Source organism: Lepidochelys kempii, chromosome 19 (genome assembly GCF_965140265.1).
Source record: "Lepidochelys kempii isolate rLepKem1 chromosome 19, rLepKem1.hap2, whole genome shotgun sequence".
Lineage (NCBI taxonomy): Eukaryota > Metazoa > Chordata > Testudines > Cheloniidae > Lepidochelys > Lepidochelys kempii.
Genome location: NC_133274.1, coordinates 3,536,419 through 3,550,713, shown reverse-complemented (window position 1 = coordinate 3,550,713; position 14,295 = coordinate 3,536,419). Strand labels below are relative to the sequence as shown.

The following is a 14,295-nucleotide window of genomic DNA, read 5'->3' as shown; positions in this document are numbered from 1 at the left end:
AGCTATGATAGAGGAAGGATTTTTCCAGCCCTTAGAAAAGCTGCAAGTTACAAGTCCTGGAGGGGATGGTTTTGGGTCTAAATTTCAGGTCTGGAACTCGTTGCCTACCTTCAAAACATCCCATACAGCACTAAGTTATTGTAGAAGGTAACGCTGCAGTCTTGTAATCTTGCCTATGCTCTGTGCAAGATACTACTTGGCTAGGAAACTTTCAAGGAGCACTTAGATGCTAGAGGACTTGGTGTTTGTGATTCAGCAGGGGTTGCTCTTCCCTATGAGTCACACTGAACCTGAGCACCCTTTTCCCAAGGGAAGATGTTTTAGTGTGGGAGCCCGTGCCAATTTCTTAGTTAATTACATCCTGCCTCACCATTTGGATACAAGAGTCTCAAAGATTCACTTGATGTCCAAAACCACCCTTACTGATATGGCAGGCTCCATTCCAAGGGGCCTTTATTTCCAGTCCTGGGTAAAGTGTGTTGGGATCCTTCAGGTCTATAAAACATAATAAGAAATCTGCTCTCCCTTGAAAGCCTTTTAATTTGTAGACTCTATTCCATGCTTAGAGGCAAGGCCCTCGGTTTGGGTCCTGACTTGCCTCTCTTTTCCTGCTCAGTCTACTCTGTCCCTGCTCCCTGCACCAGGGAAACTGAGCACTATCAACTGAAAAGCCAATTTGCTTCATGCACACACGTATGGCACCTGCAGAGACAGCATTACAGAATGTTGGGGAGAAAGGCAAAAGAACATAACAGTGAAACACAGGACCAGAAGGACATTAATCACCTCACCACGATTAGGGGCTCACTGAACACAGGTTGCCTCAGGGCCTTTCTGCTTCTGTACCTCCGAGTGCCCCAGTTTGCAGCACTGTGAAACAAATGCAGCCCAGACGCATGCATGAACTTTAAGTCTTGGAAACACTGGCTGGTTTATAATTCAGCTCTCAGATTCTGGTTGCTTTTTCTTCCTGTGCCTCCTTCTCCCCATCGGTTCCTAAAGGCTGATGTGTCCCCATGGTGTAAATGACCATTTCTTATTGTTTTTGGTGCTTTGCCATGTGACTGATCAGTAAAATAAGGAACATTTCTACAGAGATGGTTATTCCTTGGGCAAGTCTAGACTGGGACCCTACATGGCTCCAGCACCTCTTTCCATTATCCTCCAGTGGCTTGAAGCTTTAGCACAGGCCATGAGATTGGTGTCTTGCTGACAGCCTCAGGACTTGTAGGTTGGGCTTTTCCCCACCCTTACCCGTGTCTGTTTAGCAGAGAGCCAATTCCTGGGGCCCAACGCATCTCCCACTGAAGTCAATACAAGTGTTTCCCTTGACTTGCATGGGAAGTGGTTTGGGCCCTGGGATAGGAAAGCAATTAGGGCCCACTCAAACACAAAACTCCTGTTGATTTCCATGAGAGCAGGAGCAGGTCTTTGCCTGGTGGGGCTAGTGCTTTCAGAACAATAACCTTGTAATTAAAGAACAAGCTCAAAGGGTGAAATCCTGGCTCCCCCTGAAGCCCGCAAGAAAACTTACATTGACTTCAGTGGGCCAGGATTTCACCGTGGGGTTTAGTTTAGTTATGTCAGTGCTGAAATCTCACAAGAACAGGTCTACCAGTTTCAGTGGTGTCACTCCAGCCCTAGTGGCAACGCATCCTTAAGTCTAGAAGCCTAGTCTGAGATTGCATCCCAATGCTTCCGCTTCAGCCCTTGTGTAGGAAGCAGTCTAGGCATGCTAGGAACGATGCATATCTGGACTGCAGTGTTATACAAGGAATAGCCGGGGGTGCAGTTCTGTTTGCTTAATGCTCTGTGTAGGGCTCTGAGGATGGATGGGTTGCTTGAAGGACAATCTAAGGATGTGCCAAGCCATCAGAAGGTTGGAGCATGGGGGGTAGGGACTTGCAGATGGCTCATAGGGAATCTCTCTGGCACTTTTCTCACAATGAAGGCCAAGGACAGCTGGAATAGGGGTTGCTGGAGCAGGAATACTTGAGGCAATCAGCTTGACCATGGCAAAGAGCCAGGAGCCAATACACATTCTAAACCACAAGTTAGAAGAGATGGTCCCCTGTTCCAGGAGTGGACCTGATGAAAGAGAGGGGGTTTGGAAGGAGACAGAATAACAGAGGGAGGGAAAGAGAGACAAAGCTGTAGAAAGCGAAAGGAAGAGGGTTGGGAAAGAGAGACAGGATGCTGGAGACCAAGAGAGAGGGAGACCCAGAAGAAAAAACACCATGACATATATCCCTGGGAGCACATCCAATCCTGCAAGGCCATGTGTCAAAAAATGCATCAATGTTTTTCCATGATGAAAGATGCAAACTCATTTATTTAGTTCCATCCATTTATTGCATGGAAATGGATGTATATGCACATATTATTTTAACTTAATGGTTCTCCCATCTGTACATAAAACAGCCCAGGGAGTTGAGGTTGATTCATCTGTTTGCCACAGAAGATGGATCAGTTAGCAAATTATTTTATTGACCCGCAGCTCTGCTCAAGGTCATTTGTTTCAGCGGACAAGGCAACCTGCCTGGCATGGCAAACAGGGACTGGGGAGGAAACCACCTTATATTAAAACCTCAGCATGGCTAGGTCTGTAGGATTTAAGCAGGAGCCTTGCCTCATTACAAAGCATATCCAGTGTTGTGCTGGACCATTCACAAATCCTGTTTGTTCTTCTCGGTATAAATTCAGTGCTCCGACTTTAATGCTGTGGATATCTAAGATCATCTGGGGCTTGCATTCATTATTGCCTTGCTGGGATATAAAAATCTCTTTTCTTTATAAAAAATATGCTTTCCAATTTTTGGTGTTTTAAAAGCAAAACATAATTTGGATTTGGGAGGGTCAAATAATGAAAGGGACGTAACCCTCCATCCCAAACTCAAACCAGATTCATAGCTCCATAGATGTTGAGGCCAGAAAGGACCATTGTGATCATCTAGTCTTACCTCCTGTATAACATAGGCCACAGAACCTCGCCCAGTGCAATACCAGTCTGAACCCAGAGAAAAATTCAGTTAACAACCTTGAAAATTCCACCCTAAAAAGCAATGCTTCCAACTCCCATTGAATTTCAATGGGCCTAACTCCCTTGGGCACCTTTGAAAACCCGTGCTTTAGATGTCAGTTTTGTAGATGGGCTGATGCACTCAGCCTGAATGGAAGATGTATTCATGAGCTTTGAATAGCTGCTTGGTTTGGGGCTGGCTGATGTCTTTAGTCTGCTGGAAGGTGCATCTTGGTCCTCTCCATCAAAGATGGATATAGTCCCCTATTGATTTTCAGTTTAACATTGCCCTTCATTGTGCAACACAAGGAGTCAATGGTCAGCAAGGCTGGGATAAGGGTGATATTCATTAAAAACAATGTAATGCAAGAGATACACCACAAAACCAAACTTAAAACAAAGCAAAACCTCTCTGTCATCATCTTAACCATACCTCCTGGATCGATCTAGCTATCTATTCCCATACACCCCCTCTATCTATCTATCTATCTATCTATCTATCTATCTCTCTCTCTCTCTCTCTCTCCATCCACCCGCTCTATCTATCTAATCTATCCCCATACACCCCATCAATCAATCCCCATACACTCCTCTATCTATCTGTCTATCTATCTAGGCTGATGGCTTAGTGGCCTTTGTGAAATTAACTGCAGGGTCTCAGTTTGCTTCTTAGGGCACGTGTGTCCACATCATCAAATCTCCCCGCCGCCTAAAGGAAGAAATTGGCTGACACAAAAGAAAAACCTGGAACTGAACGGATCATGGACAAAGCCAGCACTGCACCCATTCGTGGACAGGATGAGCACTTCACTCCCCAGGGCTATCAATCTGAATTCACTTCAAATATTATTTACGGACAAAAGCTAAACACTTGTCCTTATGGCCAAGGAGTGATTTTGGAGGTGTCTCTGTTGCAATAGAGCCTCATGTGCTTCTCTCTTGCAGTAGCTGCCTCTCATCCTTTTGAGGTTCCATCCATTCCACCCTCAAGAGAGGAATCCAGTCATTTCAACCGTTCACATTCTGGCTACCCATGTTCCAGCCATAGGCTGCATTGGCCAATGTCTTGTTGCCCAGCAGGTCTATCTCAAGAGTTTCCTGACCACTTCACTGCTTCTTTGCTGTTCATCATTTGAGTTCCTTGTTGAGCTGGATCCTTACTACCTGCATGACTTTTAGCCTCCACATTTATTAGTTGATTGCTGTAGGGTTACCACAGGCTTCTGCAGAAATTAGATGTCCACTGAGTATCCTTGCATGAACTCCTGCCATATTTTCATCAACACTTGTTTGGTTCTGCATCTGTTATTCTTACTGTTGAAGGAGCTTTTAAACAAAGACATATGGGTCCCATTAACACAGCGTTTTGCTCATTTGAAGCGCCTGATCTTAGGAAACCCCAGTTGATTTTCAGTTTACGGTGAAAATTCTTTGGCCTACATCTTCACAACTAGGTGTGAAAGCACACACAGAGAGAGAGAATTTGTGCATGCAGTTACTATAATCATAAAACCTGAGCAGCTGGCCATTTGCACATGCAATTTTGTCAGGATAAGGCTGATTGGTTGGAAAGATTATTGGGATCCTCTCAGATGAAAGTCACTATAGAGCAAAACAGATTAATTATAATGAATGTACAGCTCTTACTTATTTTATTCTCCCTTTTTGCCTTAGCTTATGACAGACCCTTCCTCTGTAAAACATTTTCATTTTGCATACAAAGGATGCTGGATGTAGCTAAATTATAATGTTGATACAAGATGGTAAAAGATTAAACTCTTCCATTTGTCTCTCTTGTCTGACCTTTTAGATAATGGGCTAGACAAATTACACAAAGGAGCCAGATTCTGGCCAGAAGTGATAGCAAAAAATTCCCCTGGTGGTTGGGAACTCCCTGATGATGGGAAGCCAGTATAGCTAGCACCTGTGCCAGCTTTCCCTGCCTACTCCCATATAGAGGGAACATGCTGGGGGGAGGGAAGGGGCATGCTCGAGATGAGGCGGAACTCTGTTCCCCTTTGCCAAATCTCCCCTAGCCTATGGCCCTTGGGACATTATGCCAATGATGTAAGTGAATGTAGCCTTTAGGCTGCTCTCATTGATGCTGGAGCGAGGCGGCACAGAATAAGGGAGTTGAATGTGGCTCCCTGGCAAACCTCCATCCCAGCCACTCCTCACCCCATGTGAGCAGAGCTCAGACACGGTGAAGAGCCAAAACCAATGTTTTCTACTGATGAGAGCACATCTAATCAATACTCTTTGGAATGTTTCAACATTAAACATGGGCAGCCTGTTTGATATTTATGCCCATAAGAGTTCAGATGTTCTGGTGGTTGCTGGGGTTTGGTAATTGTGTGTTGAAATAGCTCCGACTCCGGGGTAAACAGCAGATTGCTCTTACCTTGATGGCTGCCATTTCCCGAGATTTGGAAGTTGGTACTAGTTTGAAATCTGTATCGCCTAAGGGAGATCTTGTCTCACCTGCTGTCTGTTTAAATGATGGGGATTAGAATATTGAGTAACAAAAGGACTACAGGTTTCAGAGTAACATCTGATGCATCCGATGAAGTGAGCTGTAGCTCACGAAAGCTTATGCTCAAATAAATTGGTTAGTCTCTAAGGTGCCAAAAGGACTACAGAGGCTCACCACATTGGTTTGTTTAGAAGAAAATGGTCCTAATTAAAGCTATCTGCCTGGGACTAATAACGAACCCTGGGAATAATCATATTGCATTATTTTTCAGGAGGCCTCTTAATCCCACCTCAGATACTTTTCCAAAGTGTGCTGTGCCTCAGAAGGTGTCTTACGGAGGGACTGGGAAGAACTGGTTGTAAAATGGCAATTATTTTTCATGGAAAATTTGTACAGATTTTCATTTACTTTCATTGTCATCTGAATTTCCCATAAAACATTTTTGGGACAGGGGATTTTTGCAAAAATAAATAAATTGGTTTTTTTGGTACAAATGTTGAGTTTTTTTTATTTTAAAAAGTGTGTTTTGGCTTTCAGTTTCTCATTGAAAAACTAGAAAATTTGCTTTCAAACAAATTTTTGGTGAAAATTTAATTTTCAACTGAAAAGCCATTTTTCCTCAAAATTATCTTTCCATGAAAAAAATTAAACCAGTTTGAGTTTTAGGGTTTTCCCCCCAAAATTTCCAAATGAACTAGGAAGTAAGGCTGAGAGTTGCAAAGCCACCCAGTTCCCATTAATTTTAATGGGAACTGAGCATCTAAATGCCTCTGGTGTCTTTGAAAATCTCATTCTTGTGAATAGAGCTCGAGCATCGGGAGAAGCCCAAACACTCAGGGTCAATTTAAATTGTAAATTGTCGTAGCTCAACTGATGTCAATGGAGCTGGGACATTTAACACCAGCTAAGGAGCTGGCCCTTGGAGTTCAGGGGCAGAAGATATGATGATTATCTGGACAATAGTCCTGATTCTTCATGGCCTTCAGGCTTGTATGATCACCTGTGCTAAGAAGATGTGAAATTGCTCCCACCTGTGGCAGACTGGTGAATTCTTAATTGCGGGGGAGGCATTTTACACCCACTGTGCACAGATGTAGATGATGATCCAAGGTGTAGGGTGATGGAGAGTCAGGCCCTAGCAGTCAGATTCTGGGGTAAATCCAGATGAATGTCTTTTGAGGACCAGAATTTGGTCCCATCTGAATTAGAAATGGAGCAGAACCACAAATCACTTATCATCTGTCAGACCAAATTTATCCTGGGCATAAAGTGGTGCTGCTCCAAGCCAAATGGGTGTGGCACTGGTTTACATCATAACTGAATTTAATTAGATTGTAAACTCATTGGGGCAGCGATGAGCTTTGTTTTATATGTGCATACAACACCTAGCACAAGACCCTGATCCCTAACTGGGTCCTCCAGGCTCCATCACAATACCTAATAATAATAGTAATAATCCCTAGTGTTTGCCTTACTGGGCTGGAATTCTTGCAATTTTTCTGGTCCTTTCAGCATCCACCTGGGCTGGAAATATCATGAAAACAGCCTTTCTCACCGTGCTTCCGAAATTCTGGCCCATACCAGCCAGGAGCAGAAGATGCAATGTGTCTTCAATAATAATGATGTGTCATGGGGTGTAACAGGAGGAGAAGGACTTACGTAAACATTTCAGAACCTTCCAAAGAAGTTTGGTTCCAGAAAATCCAAAAAGTTTGTGAGTTGCAGAGGGATGGGTCTTATTCTTTTGAAACTGGTTAAGCCATTCCTGGTGATTGTGAACTTACTTTTGTTAATTCTCAGTTAGAACCCAGATACCATAGAGATAGATAGATCTTTGGGCTAGGACATGGACAATTTCTGTGTGTCTCTACAGGGCTAAGCACATCACTGGTGCTTAATAAATTCAACGAAATATTGAGGCAGACAGAATAGTGTTCAGCTGGTATAAAGAAAGCTCCCCAAAGAAGCCAATTTTTGCTCAGTATGTCCCTGCCTTACAGGGATGTTATCAGGATGAATTCATGTTTGTGAAACACTTTGAGATCTCAGGGAGAGGTGCTAAGTATTATTATTTGGAAACTATTTCACAGGCCTGTCCTTGGAGCTTTTAGGAAAAGGTTTCTCTTCTCATCAGTCTTGTGTGGCAGCAGAAAGAACAGGGCTAAGCTCTTGACCTGTCACGAACCATCACCTCTCCCTGCAATTGCTACATGACCCTTTTCTCTTTCTCTCTTGCATGAGATAGAACAATAAGTCCTAGTCTGCCCAGAGTCAGAGCTTTCCAGCCTTCTGCCACATACGAGACAAAGATTTTCCCCCTGTGTCATGTGCCAGTGTCATGAGTTACAAAACCAATAAGGAAAAGAAAGTAGACGGAAGCCGCATTGTTAGGGTGACCAGATGCAAGTGTGAAAAATCGGGATACCTTTTTGGAGGGAGGGTGGGTAATAGTTGCCTATATAAGACAAAGCCCATAATGTTGGGACAGGCCCAAAATATCAGGACGTCTGGTCACCCTACACATTGTAGCTGGACCCTCAAGATCCACAGGCAGCATGCTGTGTGTCCAGTGAACTAAAAGGAGCCTCCCCCAGCTGATCTGATGAGAGCTTCTGCTGAGGTTTTCTAATTCAAAGTCACTCTCATGCACAATAATCAGTTGCCATTTCCTGCTCTAGAGGTGGCTGCCTGTCAGTGGTGGGCACTTGGAGATCCTTCAGAACTGAATGAATCTGGGGATAATCATGCACCCTGCTCCCTCAAGCATTTAAGGCCCACTGTGCAGTGGAAATGGTGCATTCTATTGCCTACCTGTGACATGATGCCAAGAGCCTGCACAGGTGTCCCCATTTCCAATCTGCTATAGATCTGAGCTTTGTAAGAGTTTCTTCCCTCCCAGTTCATGGGGAGAGGAGCAAGCAAGGGCCCAGGGAAGAGCAGGGATGTGGCTAGTGGAACCTTGACTACACAATCCCACCAGCCCTCGTCCTCTGCACCAAGCGGAGAGAAACAGTAGCTATCGAACAGCCTGGGGGGGGGGAAGCGGGGAGTCCATTGCCCTGGCCCCTGAGTGCTACTGAACCAGCAATGACCAGGCCCATTTCCTGGGTCTTGGTGCAGGCTCTGGGGCTTGGTCTGCTGAAAACACAATGCTGCTTAGCAGTAACCATCAATGGAACAGGTGTCAGACTGAACAAGCACCTGGCAAAATTGCTAATCAACCCAGGAGATGCTTCAAAGCCTTAGTGAATAGGCTTAGAGACTGCACAAGTAAAGCAGCCCAAGAGGGGAGGAAAGAGTGGAGGGAACGAAGGGTACAATCCTTCTGTCTCCAGGGCACCAGAAAAATGACTGGCGGAACTCTCCCCTCTGCTCCACAGCATCGCTTCGGGCCCATCGCAGAACAACACAAAGTCAGCTATTCATGGGGGAGGAGGGGAGGCTCTCCCCACTTCTGTCCAGACTCCGTCCTGCAAACTGCTCCCCTGAAACTCAACCAGTGAAAAAACAAGGGACCCCGTTACCCAGCAAAGCGTAACAGAGTATGTGTGGACAAATTAACAAAGTGTGTGGACAAATTACCCTCCTTTCCCCCCCCACTCCAAAATATCATTTGCAGTAAAATAAAAGTGAGAGTTTTTTCATCCACCCGCCCCCCCACAATTTTCATGCTTTAAAAAAAAAAAAGACAAATGCTCCAGATTTAAAAAAAAAAAAAAAAAAGCCAAAGTAGCACATCCCTTTGTGCAATGCTTTTTTAAAAATCCCTGTTAAGTTCCTGTACATGCTGACAGTTTTACAATTTACATGACAGCTGGCTTGCTTGGAGGAGATCTCTGTTAATTAAAATAACACAAAGGGAAAGAAGCGAAATCGTGTCAGCGGATAATTAATTCGGAGCAGGGCACCAGGCTGCGCGCCTATCCCGCGAACAAAACTCTGCAGGAATTCACAGCTTAACGGGGCACAACTCAGCTACACCTCCCAGAGCAGTTCTGCCCTCGGTGTTTAATATCCCGCCCTCCACAACCTTGCTGTCAGCATGGTGTGGCTGTACGGTGGAGAGTCATTTCCATACCAGAGGAGGCCACACCCCTCAGCACCAGCCACGCCACTGAGACCCCGCAGAGGGATATATGTTGCCTGCAGATATTATCGTTAATATCACGCCACTGAGACCCCGCAGAGGGATATATGTTGCCTGCAGATATTATCGTTAATATTTGTATTACAGTCGAACCTAGAGACCTCTTTGTGCTAAGTGCTGTATGTTTCTATAGTTTGAAGGCGTTTGGATCCATTTATTATTATTTATATTACAGTAGTGCCTTGAACTCCAGCAAAGATGGGGGTCTGTTGTGCTGGATGCTGCACAGATGCATAGGAAAAGACAATCCCTGCCCCAAAGAGCTTACAATTTAAGTAGACAAGACAGACAAAGGATGGGAGAAAGGAAGAATCATTATCCCCATTTTACAGATGGGAACTAATGCCCAGAGAGACCCAGAGTCACCCAGGGACTCTGTAGCAGAGCTAGGAACTGAGCCAAGATCTCCTGAGCCCACATTCCCTTAACAAAGCTGATGGGCCAGTCTAGCTCCTATTTAAGTCAATCCCAAGAATCCCACTTTAGAAGCAGGGCCCAGAAAGAATACAGCTTTGGCGGAGTGAAGCATGTGGTTGTTTGCTCAGGAATGGGCTAAACCAGTCAGAATTGACTCCAGCTTTGGGCTGAAACTTGGACTGTTTCAGATCTGAACTTTCTCAAAACTCTACATTCCTCAGCTCCAAGGATCTGGTTCAGGTTCAGCACTACTAATTCCATCATCCCAGCCCTGCCTCGCTCTGCCAAGGCCCCTTGCCATCATTATTATCTCAGATGGGAACAGGTTGAGTTTGTATCAAAAACACAAAGCCAAACAGAAACCAACTAGAGCTCCCTGGCTTTCAGTTGGAAGGCTCAGTGGCCAGAAAGTGTAGGAGCCACTTGCTGTACCTTGCAGCCCATCCAGCTTGACTTGCCATTGGCGTCAGAGAGAGAAAAGCCAGCCAACCACCTCCATTGTTCTACTCACTGGTCTTTTCAGTGCCACCAGCCCTGGGCCAGCTACAGTGGAGGCCAATCGTGTTTCTCACAGCAGGCTGGCTTGGTTATCTCCCTGTTCCAGCACTGATCATCTCAGGGAAGGCTATCAGAAGTGGATCCGGAGACGATGGAGCAGTGCACTCACAGAGATGAGCTATGTCCTTCTTGGCCGAACTGCAAATCTTCCAGGGTCTGCCCTTCCCACTGAGCCATACAGACAGTTCCTGAAGGGGGCAGGAGCTCCCAGGTGGGCATGGATGTTATATGGCACCATGATCCCAGAAATGTTGCTCAGCTTACAAAATGAGTACTATCATGCAGTATCTATCTATCTATCTAATCTATCACCGCACACATCATCATGGTGTTATTTGGCTGGGGCGGTGGAGGAGGCAGGGAAACAGAGCTGTGCTGAGACACACGGTTGCAGAAAGGAGAGCTGATGCATTGACTGGGCATCCCTCCAGGGTGCCTGTGCTGAGCAGATTTCGTTAGGTCTGTCTTGGGAGTGCCAGCAGTGGTATTACAAAGAGGGAAATAGCTCCTTCAGGGAAGGACTCATAACAGGATTTAACTGGGGCCGAACTAAGCTCCCTTAGCCATGACCCTTAGGCTGCCTGCTGAGCACAGGATCGGGGAGCAGGCTGAGTGCATCCCCAAGCTTTGGGTAGGTGTTACTCTGCCAGCTTATCCTTAACCTCGCACACTATCTGCTGTTGCAGCCCTTTCACCTAGTCCATGCCCAGGAAGCTGTCTCCTGATCTAGCAGCAGCTGCTGGGATGGCAGGGGAAGCCAGCTCTGTCATCTCATGGGTGACAGGAGAGGTCCCGGACGACTAGGGAAGGGCTAACCTGGGGCCCATCTTTAAAAAGGGGAGAAAGGAGAAACTGGGGAACGACAGACCACTCAGCCTGACCTCGGTACCTGGGACCTTACTAGAGCAATGTCTAAAACATTCAATTTGCGAATACCTGGAGGACGAAGAGGTGATCGCTAGCAACCCGCCTGGATTTACCAAGAACAAATCTTGCCAAACCAGCCTGATTTCCTTCCTTGACAGGACGACGGGTTTGGTGGAGAGGGGGGATGCGGTGCACATAATGCCGGACACCAGCAAGGCTGTTGACACATCCCACGTGACATCCTGATGGGTCAGCTGGAGAAATGTAGAACTACCACTAAGAACAACCAGTGGTAAAACTGCCATTAAGTGGATCTGTAATTGGCAGCCCCAAACAAAGAGTAACCATTAATGGAATGATGTTGGATTGGAGGGAGATCTCAAGTGGAGTTCCACAGGGATCTGTTCTGGGTCCGGTGCTGTTTAACGTCTTTATTAATGACCCAGATGTAGGAATAGGGAGCATACTGATCAAACCTGCAGATGACACAAAGCTAGCGGGAGTTGCCAATACTTTGGAGGACAGGGCTAAAAAGCAGAGGGATCTTGATAATTTGGAGAACTGGGCTATAGCCAACAAAATGAAATTCAACAGAGACAAATGTCAGGGGCTCCACTTAGGGAAGAAAAACTAAATGCACAAATACAGAATGGGGGAAAACTCACTTGGCAGCAGCACTGCTGAGAAGAATCTGGGAGTTGTGGTGGATCACACCTCAACATGAGTCAGCAATGCGATGCTGTTGCAAAAAAAGCAAATGCAATTTTGGGTTGCATTAACAGAGGCATAGCATGCCAGTCACAGGAGGTGAAAGTACCACTCTACTCAGTGCTGGTTAAGCCTCAGCTGGAGTACTGCGTCCAGTTTTGGTCATCAGTATATAGAAAGGATGTAGAGAAATTGGAAAGGATCCAGAGGCGAGTGACAAAGATGATCAAAGGGGCGGAATGCCGCCATATGAGCAAAGGTTGAAGGAACTGGTACGTTTATTTTGAAAAAAAGGAGATTAAGAAGGGATCTGATAGTGGTCTTCAGACACTTGAAAGGCTGCCATAAAAAAAGATGGAGAAAAGTTGTTGTCTTTTCCACAGAGGGCAGGACAAGGGACAATGGGTTCAAACTACAACATAGCAGATTTAGATTAAATCTCAGGAACTTCCTAAGTGGAAGAACAGGAGGACAATGGAACAGATGCCTAGGGAGGTGGTGGAAGCTCCTTCACTGGGGGTTTTCAAAAAGAGGTTGGAGCCATCTGTCTTGGATAGTTTAAACGCAACAAATCCTTCATCTTGGCAGGGGGTTAGACTAGATGACTGTTGCAGTCCCTTCTAATGCTAGGATTCTATAATTCTATGATCTCAGACAAGGATGCACTCTCCGTGTCGCTGTAAGTGCTGGGGCTGAAAAGAAAAGTCACCATCACACCCTCTAAGGAATGTAACAAGCCCTCTGCAGTTTGATGCTATGGGATTTGCACCCAGTCCTGGCAGCATTTCGGCAGTGGCTTGTCTAATTGGGTGCACTTGGGGTTCTTTCCATGTATTGATTAGGGTGTTGCCAGATAACTGCATTCTCTGCAATGGGACTGAATTGTATGCACTTCAGTCACTTCAAATGTATGCATGTCTCAGACTCAGCATCCTCAGATTTTATTTGTTTTTGAAACTTTGGGGTTTAATTTTGTGTCTCTTAAAATAAAGGTATGGAAACAAGGAAGGTGCAGGGAGGTGCTGGGCAATGTTCCCTGTGAGACTCTGCCAGTGCATCTCAGTCCAGACCCACAGCCACTCATTGCTATGCCAGTCCTGCCAATGAATATCTATATCTCCAGCTGTTTGTCTATGGATTTCTAACCCTGACCTGCAATTCCCCCAATCTGCACTTCCAGGCACAAGCTGAGACAAAAGCTGAGTGAATAGTGGTTTATTTTCCTCCTAAACATTCATCTGGATTCTTCTTTTAAACAAATGTGCTTCCTCTGTGTTTTCAACTCTTGTGTTTGCTTTCCATATTTGTTCTAGCCAAAGAGTTTGCTGGCAAGAAGGTTTGCTGAAAGAACAAATGTTAAGCAAACGTTGCAGAATTTTCATGGTAAGTGAATTTCATATTCATATTCATGTGCATTTCCACCAGAAACAGGATTTGAAGAGGAATGCTTATCCAGTCAGGGAACAGAGATGATACCATGTGACTATACATTCAATCAGAACAGTTCAAACTGTAATTTTGAGTATTAAATATTTATAAGGAGGAAAACTGACAATATAGCAGGAAATTGCAAACACAGAGAGGCAAAATTGGTTGTATAAATCACCTGTTACAAACTATTCCCAGAACTCTATGTCAGACAGTCAGGGTGGGGTTTCAGAAGCTCCTAAGTGATTGAGGAGCAAAAGTCCTGTTGAAAGTCAGTGGCACCCTTTTGCTGGTGTACTGCACTATCCGTGTGTAGAACTGCACCATTTGCCCTCTTACATGCCCATCTATTTCATGTCTGAAATCTGGGGTGGTCAGTTGAAAAAAAAACCTTCTCCAAACTCTTAAAATCAACTCACACCTCTGCAGGCTGGGAGCTCTGGGAATGATCACACCCTTGATAATAACTGCTTTTTCTCTTAAGCTAAAACCTTCAGTGTCTCTACATTTTTCTCTCAGCAAGAAGCTAGAGGGGGAATGATTAACTAACAGTGACAAGGACCCTGCTAATACCATGTGCATATCAAATACTCCCACATCACACCCCTAAACCCATTCATCACAGACACATACCCCTCTCACACACATGCATCTCCTCTTGCACAAACACCTGCCCCC

At 45.2% G+C, this 14,295-nt stretch overlaps 1 long non-coding RNA gene across 1 annotated transcript in view; it reads left to right on the top strand.

The window, feature by feature from the left end:
- The window catches only part of LOC140900541 (uncharacterized), a 45,248-nt gene extending 31,728 nt beyond the window's left edge, over nt 1-13,520 (top strand). Inside the window, exon 3 of the long non-coding RNA XR_012155659.1 lies at nt 13,503-13,520. This is a non-coding gene — a long non-coding RNA (uncharacterized lncRNA). The remainder of the gene's footprint in view (nt 1-13,502) is intronic.
- Nucleotides 13,521-14,295: the final 775 nt, after the last annotated feature.